This window comes from Bidens hawaiensis, unplaced genomic scaffold (assembly GCF_021521415.1).
Source record: "Bidens hawaiensis isolate Kalapana, Puna unplaced genomic scaffold, B.hawaiensis_p1.1 tig00002123_1, whole genome shotgun sequence".
NCBI lineage: Eukaryota > Viridiplantae > Streptophyta > Magnoliopsida > Asterales > Asteraceae > Bidens > Bidens hawaiensis.
Genome location: NW_027491112.1, coordinates 2915247 through 2933082, shown reverse-complemented (window position 1 = coordinate 2933082; position 17836 = coordinate 2915247). Strand labels below are relative to the sequence as shown.

The 17836-nt window shown below is 41.2% G+C and overlaps 1 pseudogene; it reads left to right on the top strand.

Annotated features, from left to right (window-relative positions):
• Positions 1-14865: 14865 nt before the first annotated feature.
• LOC143605769 (protein ANTAGONIST OF LIKE HETEROCHROMATIN PROTEIN 1-like) lies at positions 14866-16556 on the top strand (annotated as a pseudogene).
• The last annotated feature ends 1280 nt before the right edge of the window (positions 16557-17836 follow it).

Below are 17836 nucleotides of genomic sequence, written 5' to 3'. Positions count from 1 at the left end.
TTCGAACTAACTATGGGGGATGAGAAACACAAGCGAGCTGAAATTGTCAACTTCTTGGTCTTGCCCACTACTTCATGCCATAATATGATCTTGGGTAGAGGAACGATTGCCCAATTCAACGCCATACCGTCACCAGCGCACGGCGCGTTGGGGTTCCCAACACCAACAGGAGTAACATTTGTATACCGAGATCATTTGTGCGCAGTAACAAGTATACCGCGAGAAGGGAGAATGAAGTTTCCAATGGCAAACAACGCGCCAGAGGAATGGATTCTCAACCCAAAATTCCCAGAACAAACAATCACAATTGGAGCTACGATATCAGATGACACAAGGGTGAGAATGAAAAGATTGCTCACAGCGTATACATCGGTCTTCGCGTGACAACATTCTGATATGACTGGGGTTCCGCGAGACTTGGCGCAGCATTCTCTCAACACATTCAAGTCTGTAGAGCCAATTGCTCAAAAGAAAAGAGTCACGGGGGATGAGAAGGCAAAGGCCATGAATGAGCAAGTAGAAGATCTACTGCGCGCAAATATCATCCGCCCAATACGATACCAAACATGGGTAGCCAATCCTGTGATGGTAAAGAAGAGCAATGGGTCATGGAGAATGTGCATTGATTTCAAGGACCTCAACAAAGCATGTCCAAAAGATTGTTACCCCCTCCCAAACATTGACGCGAAGGTGGACTCTGTGGCACCATTCAAGCTCAAATGTTTCCTGGATGCCTATAAGGGCTATCACCAAATTCAAATGGCACCACAAGATGAGGACAAGACTGCCTTCAGAACTGACAAGGGTGTTTTCTGTTACACAAAAATGCCCTTTGGTTTGAAGAATGCAGGAGCCACTTACCAAAGACTCATGGATGCGGTTTTCAACGAGCAAATTGGAAGAAACTTAGAAGTCTACGTGGATGATTTGGTGATTAAAAGCAGGGAGGAAAAACAAATGCTCAAAGACATCGAAGAAACCCTTTGGCGCCTAAAGGAAGTGAACATGAAGCTCAACCCGAGCAAATGCACATTCGGCGTAGAAGAAGGGAAATTTCTCGATGTAATGGTCACCAAGGATGGTTTCAAGGTGATCCCAGAGAAGGTGAAGGCTATCCTTGACATGCCCTCACCATCCACCATGAAGGAAGTTCAAAAGTTGAATGGTAGATTGGTATCAATTAACAGGTTCCTAGCGAACCATGCAAGCAAATCTACCCCATTCGTTAACACATTGAGAAATTGCTTAAAGAAAAGCCAATTCAAGTGGACGCCTGAGGCCGAGCAAGCTTTCAGTGAGATAAAAGAATGTCTGATAAATCTGCCTGCGCTCACAGCTCCACTACCTGGCGAAACTCTAACGTTGTACCTGTCAGCAGGAGAGCACGCCATTGGCGCAGTGTTGTTGGTGGATCGCAAGGGAATCCAAACACCAATCTATTATGTAAGTCGGGTGCTGACAGATTCTGAGACGCGCTACACCATCATAGAAAAGTTAGTTTTATCACTAACACATGCGTCGCGCAAGCTTCATTGATATTTCAATGGTCATCCCATTGAAGTCCTGACTGATTACAACATCCAGCAAGTCTTGCGACGTCCCGCGCTCTCAGGAAGGCTGACAAAATGGGCGCTGGAATTAGGGGAGCACACGATCACCTACAAACCTCGTCCAGCAATCAAGGGACAAGTTTTAGCTGATTTCATTGCAGAAATCCCTGAAGGAAAAGTCGAAGAGGCTCAGCGCGAAGTAGACCCTCCGCAAGCCAATAATGAAGAAAATGTTTGGAGATTATTCACTGATGGAGCTTCAAACAACGAAGGGTCCGGCGCAGGCCTCAAACTGGTGGATCCAGAAAATCATGAGTATACTTACGCAATCAGGTTGGATTTCAAGAGCACCAACAATGAAGCTGAGTATGAAGCCCTGCTGGCAGGTCTGCGCATCGCGCACAAGTTCGGAGTTAAAAAGCTAGAGGCGCATGTCGATTCATACTTGGTAGCAGCACAGATCAATGGCCTTTATGATGCCAAGGAGAACACTATGCCTCTGTATTTAGAGCAGGCGAAGAAACTCACCGAGCAATTTGACTCCTTCAGAATCATACATATTCCGCGCAGTGAAAACAAGTCTGCCGACGCGCTGAGCAAGATGGCATCAACCAGCTTCGATCACTTTGGCAAAGATGTCAGGGTGGAAGTAATGAGCAACCCGTCGGTGGGAGCGAAGTCTGTCCTTGTAATCCATACAACACCTTCATCATGGATAACTCCATTAATGGAATTCTTGAAGGAGGGAAAGGTACCAGACAATCGCGCACAGGCGAGGAAGATAAGACACAAGTCGCAGAACTACGAACTGCTTGATGGTACGTTATATCGACGCTCTTATCTTGGACCGCTCATGAAATGCCTGGATGCTGAGGAAGCAAGCTATGTGATCAGAGAGATACACGAAGGAATCTGTGGAATACATGCTGGCCCGCGCATGGTGGTTGCCAATGAACGCAGGTTACTATTGGCCAGGCATGTACTTGGACGCGTTAAAAGAGATCCAAAAATGCAAAGCGTGTCAGAGCTATGCGCCAAACAACATGCGGCCAAAGAACAACTTGATTTCGGTGACCTCCGCATGGCCTTTCCACAAATGGGCAATCGATATTGTGGGTCCCTTACCACAAGCGCAAGGGCGAGTAAAGTTTTTTTGGTAGTGGCAGTAGACTATTTCACAAAATGGGTTGAAGCCAAGCCACTAGAAAAAATCACAGCCGAGGCAATGAAGCAATTTATTTAGAGCCACATCATATGCCGTTTTGGCCTGCCAATGGAAATTGTGAGCGACAATGGCAAACAATTCACTGACAGAAAGATATCCAGTTGGCTCAAGGAATTGCGCATCAACCAAGTCTTCACTTCAGTATACCACCCTCAAGGGAATGGCCAAGTGGAGCACGCGAACCAAAGCTTGCTGAATGGGCTGAAGAAAAGGTTGGAGGGAGAATCCCATTCATGGGTCGAGGAGTTACCTAATGTCCTGTGGGCGCACAGGACATTAAGCAAAACCAGCAATGGCGAGTCCCCGTTCAGCCTAACCTATGGACGGAGGCTATGATTCCAGCAGAGATTGGATGCCCATCCTATAGAGTGCTCATGATGAGTAAAAAAGACAACGAGCAAGAATGGAGGTTGGATCTCAACTTACTTGAAGGGCGCAGAGAGGCGGCTATCATCAGTGAAGCCAAATACAAGAAAAAACTAGAAAAATATTACAATCAGCGCGTGAAATAATGCCACTTCAAGAAGAATGATTTTGTCCTTCGGAACAATGAAGCTAGTCGCGCGATACCCCCGGGAAAGATGTCCCCCAACTGGGAGGGACCTTATCAAGTCTCGGAAGAATTAGGAAAAGGCGCATACGCTTTAAAAGATTTGAATGGAAAAAAGATCCCGCGCACATGGAACGCAGCACAGCTTAGAAAATGTTTCATGTAAAAATTGTCAAGTTTGTAATCAAGGCTTTTTAAGCCACTATGAATAATGATACGCGGTATTTTCTCTTAATGTGTGTTCTATTACCTTTTGCATACATGTTTCACACTTCCCTTTATTAATTTTGAGCAATATGACAACATTGTATTGACATCAAAACTAAAAATAAAACGAAGTAAAACATACATGCGCGAGCTTCAAGCTCAAACGCGTTAACGAGTTTTAACTCTAAAACGTCAGGGCCTTAGCCCAATAATATGAGCCTTAGCTCAGGGCCTTAGCCCAATAATATGAGCCTTAGCTCAAATTACTCACAACATCCATCCTACATGCTGCGCAGCTAGACCATAAAAATACCTAAGCACAGCTAATGCAAAGCACATGCCAAAACATAGTTGTTAAGGTCTCAGGTCGAGGTCACGCATGGGACTGTAATGGATATCAGAGTAACACATACTGACACGTAAAGGCTAAAAAACTCATTCATAATTCCCTATAATAAATGCGCGATAACGTCGCGCAAAAGAGGAATAATGAAATGCCAAGGCACGCGTCAGCATAGTCAGAATATTGCAAAATAACTTGAAATATGACAAGGATTAAGTAAAATAATTTCCTTACAACCTTGTTCAAGTTTCAATGTGCAAGCATATCTTATATTCAACAAGCAAACACATGCAATATAAAGAGATGAATTGGGAATGCGCAAGATGCGAATAAGGGAAAAACAAAATTTCATTCCAAAACATAGAAGTTTACAAATTTACAAAATGATGAGATAAAAACTACAAAAAAAAAAAAAAAAAAAACATGAAGGGCTTTTCAAGTCTCTATATCAACATCAGTCTCTTCATCGCCCTCATCATTACCTCCTCCCTCAGCATCTGGCGCAGCCCGCTCCTCGTCATCTTCAAACTTACCATAATCAAGCTGTTCGTCTTGAATGGAGTCGTCTTCTATCACGATAGTGTCAGGAGTAGGTCCTTTGGCCACGCCAGAGCCGCTAGCAGAGGCAGCATTGCCCGCGCCATCATCGCTGCCACCAGTCCCTTCACATTCGTCAAGTAATTTCTTTAGCGCGCCAAGATCGGGCTGGTCAGCAAGCGCGGCTATCTGCAAGTCACAAGGAAAAGTATGAGTACAAAAGATTAAGAAAATAAATCAAGGTAAACTCATTAAGGTTAAAATACCTGCTCAAGGATGGGAATTGGAGTATTCAAGTACTTCTCCCCCACCTCGGCCATGTCAGCGCAGACAACGTCGAGCTGATAAGGGTAGTCGGATGGATTCTTCTTCAGCATGCCATATTCATAGCCATCCTTAAACCCTTCAGCTCGACCCACCAAGCGCGACGCAGCATTGCAATCCATCACAAGGGTCTGAAACTCGTCTGAGTATTTCATCGCATAAGCGCAACGAGTCACACCTTGTGAAACTAGCCATTGACGATCCTGCGCGAGGGAAGAAACAGACGTCTCAAGAACAGGAATCTGAGAGTTTAACAACTCAACAGTTTCCTTGGTTTGTTTTAGTTCTTCTCTGTCGGACGCTGCTGCCGCCAAGGCTTCATTCCTTTCCGCTCGCGCAGCATCGAGCTCTTCTCTGTTAGACGCCGCCGCCGCCAAGGCTTCATCCTTTTCTGCTCGCACAGCATCGAGCTCTTTCTTCAGGCGCGCAACCTCACTCTCTAATAAAGATTTGTCTGTGTTAGCCTGCACAAGAGTTTGATCACGCGCCTCTGCCTCCAACTCCAAGTCACGCGCTCGGCGCGCGTACCTGGCCGCATCCGCTTCTGCCGCCTGCAGCTCATGCCCGCGCTTCACAAAGGCAGCATTGGCACTTGCTCGGTTCTCGCTAAGTTCTGCTTGGAGTTTCTCAGCTCTCTCTCGAGCGTCAGAAAGATTCCAAGCAGAAATCTTAGCCTCTTGCTTGGCCTCCGCAAGGGCATCACGCACTTTTATATAATCATTGCGAAGCTCTTGGGAGGCAGCAAAGAATGCAGACCCAGCAAAAAGGTGGTCGTTGAGCAAGTCCACGCGAGCGCGGTCCTCCTGAAACCTCTTTTCAGCCGGAGGCACAGAGTGAGCCCAGAAGTATTCACACACGCCCATGGATTGAAATGAGCTATCCTCAGTAATATTCCATCTCGGGCGGTATATGTGATCGGCTTCCTGCAAACACAAAGCAACGCAAAAGCAACGTTTTAGTCATCTAAACACTAATCTGGAAGTTCGCACAGCGGAGCAAAACAAACTTATACCTGCGGAGAGCCGGCAGAAAAGTCAGCGCTAGCCCCACGAGAAGAAGGCTGCGCCACGAAATCTCGTGGCGCTACAAGGCTTGCGCGGCCGCCATCGGAATCTTCAAAATTAACCTCCTCATCATCCTCTGTAACAGGTCTTTTCTCCTGCGACTTGGAAAAATAAAAAACAGTCTCACGAGGAGGGCTGCGCGCAGGAGGAGGTGAGGGAGGTCTTGACGCCGTTAGATCAGCGCGTAAAATAGTCTCCTGCTCCTTAGTAATCCCAATGAGAGGAGATTCAGTGCTTGTTGGAGCAGGAGCAGAACTAACGGCGCCGGCGCCGGCGCCAGCAGTGCCACCAGCAGCTTGTGTGCCAGCTATAATTCCTATGAAAAAACCAACAAGGAGAAATGATTCATGACTTGATCTAAAGGAAAAAATCAGAAAATCAAAGCGCAATAAATACCTTGGCGCACCGCCGTCCGCGAATTGAGCATCGCCATGAAGTCCATTTTCCCCCTTTTCGAGGGTAAAACAGGGGACTTCAAAGCAACCTTCGGCGCAGACTCGGTACCTTGCTGCGCCTGAGGTTGAGCCACCAAAGTCGCCGGCTCTGCAAACATTTGAGTGAGCAAAGCTTCATTAATAACTCTATCGGAATCACGCTCATAAAACCACAAAATATAAACAAAGTATACCTATTGGAGAAGATGAAACAGCAGGCGCAGCGCCGCTTCCCTTGTCCGCCGCGCGAAGAGATGAGGTGGCAGCACCATACCTCGTGTGGACAGGGGGGTTACCCACACCTCGAGGCAAAGAAGACGAGGAAAACTTGGAGGTAAATCCCTTGGTTTTCTCAAGTCCCTTTGCTTGGGTAGGAGGATCCTGGGCAACAGAGGCATCATTTTTCTTCTGTTTTTTACTGGCCCCTGCGCCAGTTTTGCCTTTAGCTTTGCGCTTGAGTTGTGGCGCCTCAGCTTCTTCCTCCACCTCCTCTTCCGCAAGCTCCAACTCATAATTCTCGAGCGCATCTACAATACGTGCAACAGAAATGTTAACCAAATTTGGTATTCTAAAGGCATAAGCATAAGTACAAAGGCTTACCAGGCGCATCGCTGTCAAAGCAAAACTCTAAATCGACAGGGATGAACATATCATCGAAGCGATCGGGGAAAGCAACTTCCCCAGCGCTCAGCGCAACAGAGCCACCCTCCATATGCTCGTCATAGGCGGCGTGGACGTATTCCTTACTTACTGCATAAAACAAGACAAATGAGATCAGCAAAACGAATTATATTCGCGCAGAAATAATGCAGTGAGCTAATAACTCACCTGAGCCATCAACTTGGATGACAGGCTCAGTCGCGCTATCGGGCCACCTCTTGCTCATACCAACCCCCACCAGCGCCTCCTCGCAAATATTCTTGGCGGGGGATGGTTCAGCAGTTAACTTGTTAACCCATGTGCCCGTTGGGTTCTTAAGAACATTCTCATCCGCGGGCGCAGAAGTGATCGCGCGCATGGTCATGCGGATGGGAATCACACCAGCCTTAATATAAAAAAAATTTTCAGACCAGTCATGAAGGCTTTTGAAGGAAACAATGCAGCACTTAACCTTCTGACTGCGCGGTATGAATGAGAACCAAGAATCTTGGATTTTTGGCTTGTAAAAATATTGAAAGCGCCGAGGGGTGGGCTCCTCGCGCTGAGCTTTGCACATGAACTCAAAATGAGTCATGCGCACTAATCCACAAGGATGGACTTGGGATATGTGAATCCCATAAAACTAAAGGAGCGCACCCATAAACCTTGTCATCGGGAGACGAAGGTTACAGTGAGTGAAAAAGTGAGAGTATAAAGAGATATAGCCGGTGGGCGGATCTGCCGCCGTTTGCCCGGCCGCCGGGAGCAGACAGCCGTACTCAGGGAGAAAACCCTGAGAGGCGACGAGATTGTCGAAATCAGACTGTTTCAATTTGCAGGGAATCTCATCCCATCTCTTCACTGTTTTGTTCTTCCCCACCTCCTCCGACGAGGCCTCGGCAGCCCGTTTACCCTTGCCGATCTTCTTCAAAGTGGACATAACTAATGATTTTACACGGTGCTTGCTGGGGGAAATTGTGGTGTCTGGGTTATCAGACATACAATGGTGAATCAAATAGCGGTTACTTTAAGCACGGAAATCTGGAAGCAAAAGACAAAGGCTCTTAATCGGAATGAAAATTGAAGGAGAAAGAGCTCTGAAATAACAATGAAGATGAAGAAAAACCACTCAAAAGGCTTGCTTTTATAGGCCCAGGAGAGAGAAAAAAACAGGTACTGATCAGAGTTACGCTCACGCGCCCCCACTCGCAGGTGCAGGCTAACATGAGCGCGACACGTGTTCCTGACACTGTATGAGGAGACATGAAAGGCCACTGTAGCACCTCGAGCACACGAAAAGTCTGACACATAACGTCTCCATCTCTGACGCATGCCAGCACCAACCAACCACGTACATGGACGATTCATTTCAACCAAAAGGATAGAATTTCGCGCAACGCACATATGAGAAATAAAAAAGAAAAGGCAAACCCTATTAAAAGAGCAAACTATTAAGTCTAATATCTGTCTTACCTCGCTCGCGCGAGACAAGACACACATTAGACTGGGGGGGCTTGAAGAGGTATGCACCCGCCTTAACATCGAGCGGGGCGGGTCAACCCACAAGATATAGACAAGAGGCTTGAAATCAGGATGTCATGAAGACACAAAGCCAAAACCTATGCGCATGGCGCATATCACATATGCTCACGCATCACATATGCTCACGCGTATCACATATGCTCACGCATCACATATGCTCACGCATATCACATCTGCGCGTGGCGCATCTGCGTGTGGCGCATATCACATATGCTCACGCATATCACATCTGCGCGTGGCGCATATCACATATGCTCACGCATATTACATATGCTTGCGCATATCACATCTACGCATGAAACATCTGCGCGTGAGAATAAAGAGAAGACCTCGCGCATCCCCAGGATAGGCGCATATCACACATGCACATAATCAACCACGTCCTTATCCAAATCAGGATAAGGAAAACCATGATTGTGCTCATCAGACAACCTTCCAGAAGGTATCCTTTAAGGAATAAAGAATATGATGATGTTGACAGCTGCCAATGAAAGGTGGACAACTCAGCAAAACCCATGTGCTACCACGTGATTGCACATGGGTCAGGTGAAATACCTTGGTCAGAGAATAATCAATAAAAAAGCACCAGGTGTCCTAAGGACACGTGGCGCGAAGCAATAGGAGGAGACCAAAAATGCCCTAATGGGATCTGAGCCCAATCATTGGAAACCCTAACACTATAAATACCACACCACCTCCACAAGGGGAGGCAAGCAAGAAAATACATTCTAAATTCTTACTCACTTTCAGATTATTATTATCTTCTCCTACAATATCTTATTCTCACACCGGAGGGTTACCCCAAAGAGGATCCCTCTGTCCCTTTCTGAGGGGTAAGTTCACGGTGTTGCTCGTTTTGTAGGTGGAAGAAGACATACTCCGGGAAACCATCGGTGATATAGCATACTCATACCCGAGGAAAGTTGATCGTCTACTAGTAAGTCGATCCACATTTCTTCAAAAGTCATTAAGTTAATTTAGCTTATATAATATCAAATTTTCTAATGTTAATAATTTGTAAACAAATGAAACCACTATATTTCCTATGATTGTATAATATTTAAATATATATTTAATTATTTCAGAAATGCAATATTAAACGTTATTAAACTTAATTATACGATATCTATACTCTCTAATAAATAACTACAAATTTTGCCACTTGTCACTCTCACATTAAACCTCACCCTTTACAATAAATTTATAATTGTAAAATGATAGTTACCATATTTAAAATTTATGCTTCAAAAATTGTTAATTTAATATTTATTTCTTTTTTTTCAAAAATTTGATATTTATCTCTTACTTTAAAATTGTTTTAAAGACAATTGTACAACGACTGCATTAATAGTGTTTAACGGGCTTATTGTTTCTTGTATACTGATTATTTATTAAATATTGTATTTTCAAGAATTACCCGTGTGCTAGTAAAGAAATAAATAGCTAATTGTAATAAATAGTTTAATCATCATAATGTGGAAATGAAATAGAAAATAAGTGTTTCTATAAAGGTTAGAATATAGATTCTGAAATAATGGGGTTTTTGAAGTTTTATGAGAACCTACACGGTTACATTGTAGAGCTCAATGTCTTTTTGTCATTCTCAAGCCCAAAAACAAACAAACTATCAAGGCCAAGGCTTTTGTAACCCGACCCAATAGGCCTCAAAAGTCAAAACTCAAAACTAATAAGGTGCAAAGGTGAAAAAAAAACCCGAACCCGAAACCGGACCCAAAATAAAAACCCAAAACTTGTTTTCTTAATACTCTGGTTTTTAATACCCGAACTCATGCCCGACCCTACCCGTAGGGTATGGATAGGGTATGCATTTCGGTAGTAAAACCCGAAGTGGACCCGATTTGTACCCGGTAATACCCGAAAACCCGAATCGGTTCCATACCCGGAACCGGGTTTTTCCAATACCGATGTATACCCGAAAAATACCTTAAAAATACCCGAAAAATACCCCTAAAAAGTGCAACCTTTTAAAAACTCCAATCTATACAAAAAAATACCCGGAAAAAAGCCAAAAAAAAACCGAAAATGGGGTATTCAAATACCCCGGTTTTAGAATATCGGGTTCTATACCCGACCTGAATCCGATGCATATGGTATGGTTTTTAGAGACGATACCCGGACCCGAACCCAACCCGGTTATTACCAATACCCAACCCGATTCCATACCTAAACCCAGGTATTTAAAAAAACCCGATTTGTGCACCTCTACTAAGGTGCAGTGAACCAAGTCATCAACTAGATTACCTAAGTGGATAATTTAAAAAATCTACTATTTATACAATCGAAATTATTATCAACTTCGAATTCAAGTAATTATATTCTTGAATCATCAAAATTTACTTTGATCATTTTTGTCTATTTTTAATTACCAAGGGCTATTGTCATCGTGGTCTCCTATTCAACGGCGGAAAAATGTTTAAAGGCTTAACGCAACACGTATATTTGGATTCGGTTTCATTTAAACTCATTAATCACATATATCTCAAAGTGTCTTTTGTTCATCTTACAAACAATCTCTAGAGTTCAAATCCACAAGTATTTTGGGTATTTGTATGGTGGGTTAATTATTTTACTTAAAACGTAAGTTCATACTAGCTACCTCATATAATATACAAACTTTATCCCGGTTAACATTTTTTTACTCGTAGAATGTAACTTTATAAAAAATGTTTGGGTAACAAGTCATTTAAAGCAATTGACACGTTATAATAATAATAGTCGGGGTTAATGATATGGATGATATTGGCAACAATTGGGAAATCTTAAGGGTCTAACTGCAAAAACAAATTTTAAACAAAAGTCATAAAACTTTAGAAACGATATTGACACTTTACTCAGTGAAGAATTAACAAACTGATTGTTGATCAATTATGCAAGTGAATGAAAGCAATCATTTTAGAAAATGATGAGATAAAGAAGATTATCCCAACAATGGTGCTATGTGCATTTTAGCCATTTTGTCAAAAGGGGATCCCCCACTTACATCAATGATGCTAAATTGGAAAATCCATTAACATGGACAAGAAGCATATGTTAGTTTGATTGAATAGGATGCGGTCTTGTTGTCTTCGTTTATAAGAGCATCTCCAGTAGAGCAATATTATCTGTTGACATCTTTTGAAATTAAAAACAGAAACAACATACTCTTGGCCCATTATAGTGGTAGTGTTTGACAATAATAGTTTGTGGGCAAAAAGACTTGAAGAACCACTGAGAGTGGGTCCATCCGAATTCCAACTCACATTTGTCTTATTCCATAATACACATTTAAACCAATATCAATTAAATAAAGGGAAAAATATGTAATAAGGTGATAGTTTGAAACAATGACACATAATAAGACCATACGTAGTGGGCTTGTTGTGAGTCCAAAACGCGCCACACACCGCCCAGCCCTCCCTCGTTTTTTGGTTCGTTCTGGCCGGGTTCGTTGTGCACGATGGTGGGGTCAGATACTTGTGTTGGTCGTGCTTCCCTTGCCAACACTGCGTATGGTCTAAGCACTGGATGAAAAATAAAAGTGTTGTAGGTTGGTTTGAAATCTGATTGACATGCTAAGCTGACGGTTTAAAGTGAGGACAGGTGTTTTGCACTGGCTGTAATGTGTCAAAATTATAACCTCTTATAACATTAAACATTTTATCAGGTTTATATTGTCATAACTTATCGTGACTGGTCAAACTGTAACCCCCGCTATAATGTGGTACCTCGTCACACTATCATGTATCAATGATATTACAGTAAGGTGGTGTTCATTTATATACCTAATTTCCATGTAGTAAATTATGAAAAAAGATGATTTTTTGAAATTTCTAACAAGTACTTAAAAAGTATTAAACATAATTTTGTGTTATACAATGATAGATACATGCCTGTGTATTTGTACACTAGCACGCGTAGATTAGTCGTTTTAGATTTATATGGTTCGGTCCTATTTCAGGAATTAATGGGGTTTTAATGATTTGGTCAGTTCAATCTGGAAACAACCAGTTAGCCTTTATTTATTTCATACGGAGTATTTATGCAATTCTTTGTTTATTAGACCTTAAAAAAAAGATTTAAACAACTATCAATAAAAAAAAAGCAAAGAAATTGATTTCAACTGTAAAACCAAACAGTTTAACCGGTTTAACCGATGCAACCAACCATGTCGATTATATTTACTCCACAAGTACCCTTCTTTTAAGAAATCTTATATCTTATGTACCTGATTAAAAAACAATGTATACCCATTTTATATCATACCATATATTAAAATTCATGATTTGCTGCCATAAAGAAGCCTTTTAAATACTTATTTGATTTTTTTTTTCAAAGATGTTTTTTTATAAATATATTCATTTTACGTATTACCCATTTTTGTTGTTATTTTTCGTTTTAAATATGTTTATTTTACGAATTTATTTTTAGTTTCGAAAACGTAACGAATTTATCAATACTGACCAAATTCACGTCGACTATTCAAATTCGTGTCACTTTGATCATAGGTTGTACGTGTGTTGATATCGTTTTGGCCATTTTACAAATTTAGTATTTGGATTTAGTGTCGGTTTTGTACTAAACTTAAATGCTTACCTGATTTTGACTGAATTCGTTTCGCTGCATCGTCGCAATAAGACGAGTTTTGTTACATAGTTTAGATTATTCGCATTTTCTTTGCATAAGTTAAATGAAATAAATGTTGGGCCCACTTGCATTATGATGATATACATGGAGACGATCATATAACTTTGATCAGTTGATGTACATCTTGGACATGACTCCACATCTCCATGGCCCACAACCATAAACATCACTTACATCATGCATAATGGAATGCATGAAGAACAACAAAATGATATCAACGAGTAACATGACATCTTTAACCACTCAAATAATAATCCAATAGCTCGGGCTCATCGATCTCAAAGTGTAATCTGGCTAGCTTGGCTCGCCTTGAGTATAAACCGAACTGAAAAATTTGAGCCTGGCTTGGATCGCTTGTCACGGTTTCAAGTATTAATCAAACTTGTTTGCCCTCTTCAATCGGGTACGAATAGTACTTGAGTCACTACTATAAAAGAGTAATGTTTCATATAAAAATTTCTAACGCCTTTCTTACGAGCGCTCTAAGAGACAAATTGATATAACTCACCAAAACGTAAACACACAATAATTAATATTGAATAACTCTCAATATTATATAGAGAAAATATAACTCCAAAACCCCTATTACAAATAACTCGTGTTTCTCTACCCTAACTCGGTTACATCCACACGTTCTCGCGCTTATATAGACTAACCTAACTCGCTAGCCAATACATTACCTAATATAATTACAATACAATTAGGAAACATAACCAAGTATGACCGACTTGTCATTATTGATCCCTCAAGTTTACCAACTTATGACTTGGAGTTCGAAATTACGTCCAACACGCTATTCCAATACACGTTCCAACGAAATTCCTGAGAAAAGAAAACCCTAAACGATGATTTCCTACGCGTTTTAAAAAAAAATGGCGTAGGAAGTCGATCAATTTTCTAGTACTGAGGGAGATTCTCAAGTTCTCAATTTACAAAGAGAAGCTATCTCTTAGGTTTGTTGTTTGGGCAATGTGAGACAGAGATATATAAGAACAAAAGAAATGAGTGAGTAAATCACAAATGAAACAAAAGGTAGATAAAGTGAGTGAAAAAGAAAGTAGAGTAGCCATGTCTCAAACCTGCGACCTCCCATGTGGTGTGGAGATCAAGAGTCTTACTAGATCTCGCATCATTACCTTCGTGTTTAAATTCCGGGTATCCTAATTAACTTTTTAAATGTGTAAAACGAGAAATTTTATTTTTTTGAGTCCTCAACATTTTAAGCCTTTTACAGTTGCACCGGCCTTTACGAATATGTATTTGAGAAACTGTTTAACAAATATTCTGCACAATATTTTTGTGTGACAACATACATAATGACCATTTTCCTAATATAAAGAGTGGGATTTGCTTAAAATAACAAACATACAAATCAAAGAATCAAAATATATCAATACATCTCAAGGTAGTTTTGTAATGGATATTTGAATAGTCCCATCAAACTTTATGAATCAGTATGCCAAATTTTGTACTCAACTTTATTACAAAGGGTAGTGCTTGGTTATGTGTCTCAACTCTCAACACAGGCATATCAATCAAAGTAGGAGATGTAAATGCCAAACTAGAGTAGAAAGTTGGGAGATTTGGACTTAAGCCTCACCATATCCATTTGTTTGTAGTCATTCCAAGTAGTTCCATTGCACATACATAAAGTTCACAAACTTCCATATCAATGACCCCATCATTATCATCTTGTCTCATCATTTGGGAATGGTAGTAGTTTACCTTTTGTTTAGTTTCCAAAAGCATCTTTATCTACATTTATAAGAGCATCTGCATCAGGGAATAGTCCCCTAGGTCTGGATACACATGGCTGCAAGTAAATCAATCTCCTTTGATGTGGATAAAAGTTTTTGATGGATATGTCCTTGGAATCAAACAACCTGCAGACTCCTCCACCTGGATACAATCAAACAAAAAAGCAAGTAAATAATAAACAAATCAATAACCATATCCATCAATCCAAATGTTAATTTGTCAAATAAGATAATAATAATAATAATAATAAACAAAATATCTACCCAACAAGTGTCACATTAAATGATAATAATTAATACAAAATTTAATATTTCTACAAATACACACTCAAACCTACATCAAACTCACACACATAATCCTTTGTTCTTTAAATCACTCCTACAAACTTAAAAAATGAGCTCTAGTGAAGATGAAACCCCTCAATCTCCGTCGCCACCTTTTGGTATTCATCCCACAAATGAATCTCATATAGTTAACGTCGCCACGAGTTTTTACCAAGAGTTGATGTCCGACGACGTTGAGAATATGTACCTGTTGTGGAAGCAACAACAACAACAACAACAAGAGTCAAGTTCTAGTAGACAAGCAACGAGTAAACGTAGAGAAATAAACAAGGATCGTGAAGATGGCGATATTCGTCTATGGAACGACTACTTTTCTCAGAATCCAGTGTTCCCTGATAGCTACTTTAGACATCGCTTTCGGATGCATCGTACACTGTTTCTTAGAATTGTGAACGATATGTCAGCGAATTATCCATACTTTCAACAAAGAGTAGATGCTGCTGGTCGAAAGGGTCTTTCAACTATCCAGAAATGCAAATGCGCCATGCCAGTTGGCGTACGGCACGTCAGCTGACCAAACCGATGAATACATACGTATCGGTGAAAGTACTGCCAATGAGTGTCTACGAAATTTTTGCAAATATGTTATAGAATTATATTCTAAACAATATCTTAGAAGGCCGAAATGAAAATGACATCCAACGTTTATTGGAAGCACATTCAGCCCGACACGGGTTTCCCGGAATGCTAGGAAGCATTGATTGTATGCACTGGATTTGGAAAAATTGTCCAGTTGCATGGAAAGGGCAATATACACGAGGTGACCAAGGCCGTCCTACCATAATGCTTGAGGCGGTTGCATCGCATGACCTTTGGATTTGGCATGCCTATTTTGGAGTTGCAGGATCAAACAATGACATTAATGTTTTAAATCAGTCACCAATATTCAACGAAGTCTTAGACGGTAACGCACCCCCATGTGTGAATGGAAATGTATACGAAAAGGGATACTATCAAGCAGATGGAATTTATCCTGAATGGGCCACACTTGTAAAAAGCTACTCGTATCCACAAGACCCAAAGAAGCAAGAATTCAAAACACGTCATGAATCGGCAAGAAAGGATGTTGAGAGGGCGTTTGGTGTCCTCCAAGCTCGATGGCACATCATACAAGGGCCAACAAGATTGTGGAGTAGTAAAATAATTACTGATATTATGTACGCGTGTATTATATTGCACAACATGATTGTTGAAGATGAAGGACACGCTGTAACCGAATGGTTGGATGATGATGAGGAAGAAATAGATCCGGCAACTCATGGAGCGCCATTGGATTTCATAGAACGCTTACAAAGGTTAAGGGATTTACGTAGTAAAACACTACATAACGCGCTTCGAAACGATTTAGTTGAACATTTATGGTCGATTAAACAATAGGGTTAATTTTGTAATTCTTTATGTAATGTTTTATTATTTTATTTATGCTATGTTCTATTTTATATGAAATATAAAGTTATGTACTCAACTTTAATATGCCAGAAGAATATAATGATAACGTTGAATGACTTGAATCAATACTCCACCAACTACAATATGTTAAACTGAATGCACCAAACCAACTTTTACCGGTCAAGGATAAAAAAAATTAAGAGGTAACAAACTCTATAAATTAACACACACCCACAACGAACATTAAAATTCAAATTCTTTCACCAAAATTTGCACACTTTCAACCAAAAAAATGGATGATAACACTACGTTTCAACAATTTTTACTCGGTAACTCAACTCCTAACCCGAGCCAACCCATCCTGAATCAAAACCCGAGCCAACCCATCCCGACCCAATTCCAAAATCCTATCATGGGATATGGTCAATTTCAAAATTCCCTTTACCCACCAATCCAACACCCAAACTATATGATGCAAAATTATCACAATATACCACAAATTCAGTTTCCACCACACTTTCATCCCGGCTTTAAGCCGTATGCAATGAATCCATCACCTCCATCTACTCAAATGTCTGGAACGTCATCTCCATCCCCGATAGCTCAGTCGAGTAAAAAGAAGAAAGATAAAACCGCTGTCGAACAACCTTCTAAGCCAAAAGTCACGATACATAAGTGGAGTATTGCCGAAGAAACAATTTTAGCTCGTGCTTACATTGAAATTTCCGTCGACTCAAAGATTGGTAACAGCCAAAGAAGCAATGATTTCTGGGCTCGGGTGCATAAGTATTTTTGTAATGAAGTCAGTGACACCCCTCGATCTGCCGAAAATGTAAAGTCGCATTGGTACATGATGGCAGGTCCGGTTAACAAGTTTTGTGAATTATTCAAGCATAACCGACAACAAAAGAGAAGCGGGTGGTCTGACGATCAAGTCATTAGTCACACAAAAAATGAGTTTAATGAAGAGGCGAAAGGCGTTTTTAAGTATGAGCATGTGTGGAATGTTGTTAGACATGAGCCAAAGTGGGCCGAGCCAGTTCACACTAAAAGGACGAAAACATCAACTTCGGGGGAGTACACCACATCGGCTTCAAACACGCATACAAGCGTCAACGTCAATCTCGGTGACTCGAATGACGAGGTAGCGTTCAATGTGGTGGACGAATTTGAAGAGTTGCAACGACCAATCAAACAAAAGAAGGCAAAGGCACGGACGAAAAGCAAAGTAAAAAATGAACCAGTTGTCGACAAAGTCACCGAGCTAATGCAAGAATATGTGACCA